This window comes from Charadrius vociferus, unplaced genomic scaffold (assembly GCF_000708025.1).
Source record: "Charadrius vociferus isolate BGI_N301 unplaced genomic scaffold, ASM70802v2 scaffold282, whole genome shotgun sequence".
In the NCBI taxonomy this organism is placed as follows: Eukaryota; Metazoa; Chordata; class Aves; order Charadriiformes; family Charadriidae; genus Charadrius; species Charadrius vociferus.
This window is the reverse complement of record NW_009647731.1, coordinates 297,424-299,450: the sequence shown is the minus strand read 5'-3', so window position 1 is coordinate 299,450 and position 2,027 is coordinate 297,424. Positions and strand designations below refer to the sequence as shown.

Below are 2,027 nucleotides of genomic sequence, written 5' to 3'. Positions count from 1 at the left end.
GGAGCCGCTGAGGACGTGAAGGAGCATCCCGATGGCGGAATTAAGGAGCGGTGCTGCTCAGCGCGTCCCTCTGCCCAGGGAATTACCAAAAAAAAAAAAACAACCCGAAACCAACCCAACAAACGAACCCAAAACTCCCCCCAAACCCAACACCAAACAAACAAATACACAACCAAAAATAAAGAAAACCCTCAAAACAACAACAGAAAAATCCCAATTCTAACAACAACAACAAACCCCTCTGTCAAATATTTTAACTTTACATCAAATTTGCAAAATTTGCACGAAGCTCAGGTCTAAATGCCAAAGGCAGAAAGAAATTGATAGGCACATTAATTGAAGTAAAGGAAACGATGCTAGTAATTAGTCGCATCGCGATGTATCAAGAAAGCGAGAGGACTTAATTCAGTCCTGACGTTCTTTTTCTTTAACGTTCATACGAGTCTTTTGCTAGAAATAGGGTTTTGGTTTAGATCATTCTCAGACGCAGTTTTAAATCCTGGAATATCGAGGAAAGGAAGGATAAAGATAAAGTGCGAGTAAGCGCTAACGAGGGTATTCTTTGTTGAGGAAAAATAATGTTTTCTCGTAAACGGACCCTAATGGCTTGTTTTCATTTCATGCGTACAATTTCCTACCTTCTTTGATGGAGGGTTGATGGGGTAAATAGTCTAATCTTATTCAGTTCACCTCCTGTGGATTCCCAGTGACAGTCGTGACAGACGAAGTATTCTGCAAATCACAAGAGCCAGCTACCAAGAGAGGCAAGCGTCTTAATAGGAAGAGTTTTAGGGACTTAAAACCGCTCCATTTTAAATTCACGGAGCACGCAAAGTATAAAGTTCTCCGTATCATTGCAACTCTAAAGGTTTGTATTTTTTTTTTTCTAAGCTAGAAAAGGAAAGAGTCTTCCTTAAAGAGAAAAGAAAAAGGTACCAAGATGGATCAGAAGCAAATCGGAACACCTACCAGACCGGGGGATTTGAGATGGCACGGGTCTTTAACATTTCCACCTCCTGGTTTGTTTAAAAAGAAAAAGTGATATCTGTCTGGATCTGAGTCTGTTAAAACGAAAAAGAAAAAAAAAAAAAAGTTTACAACATTCACGTGTTCTGGTTCCGCCAGGTGATCTAGGAAAAGAGAAAATAAAAATAGTTCATTTACTCAGTGAAGATGTTGTTGGTTCACTGCGTAAAGCTTAAATCAGAGGAGCGCGTACTCCTCAACGCCCTTTCAGTCCTCCGAGCCGGGGGACGCAAGATTCAAACCCTGCTACAGAAACACTTCGGGGGTGGGGGGTTGCATGGCTGTATCGCGGTTTATTTTTTTTAAAAAAGCGCTTCTTAACCAATTCGAAGCATAAATAATGAATCTGAGCTTCAGACAGAGGAAATCGCACCCACTAATGTGAACTAACATGAGCAAAGTAGGTGCATAATAGACAAGGCGAAGAGCTGCTAACCACTTCTGCACAATGGCATTAATAAGATTAACCTAGGCAATTAGCCGGTGCAGCAGAGATCAAGCCTAAATCTGGGGCCTTTCAAAAAAGCCCACTAATGGAAAGGATTACGTTAATTTCATTAATTCTCAATACACAGACCCGGGCTCCTTTCACTCCTTTGTGTAACCCCCACCTCTTCCCCACCAAAAAGGGGGAGGGGAGAAAAAAAAAAAAATCAAATCTGGTTTTGTTTGTCATCTGCATATTACCAGGAACTAAATCCAGGATGACGTCGCCTGGGTATAAAAAAGGGAAGAGGTTCAGATGGATTATACTCCGAGCAGCCCTCTGGGTTGAGATCAGTAAACAGGCGAGAGTTGAGGGGGGAAAGTTCCAGGGGTGGATCCTGCGCGCACACACACACTATACACACACACACACATGCACACGCACGGACACACACGCACACTCTGCCCGCAAGCTGCCCTCGGAAAAAGCTCCGCTCTTTTCGCTCCGATCCCTTTTTAAAAATTTCTCCGAAAAGTTTCGGTTTCGTCGCTCTCCAGCCTTTCCCTCCCCCCCC

At 43.0% G+C, this 2,027-nt stretch overlaps 1 protein-coding gene across 1 annotated transcript in view; it reads left to right on the top strand.

Moving 5' to 3' along the window:
- Nucleotides 1-2,027, top strand: part of GSC (goosecoid homeobox) — a 4,816-nt gene that overhangs the window by 1,161 nt on the left and 1,628 nt on the right. The window lies entirely within an intron of this gene.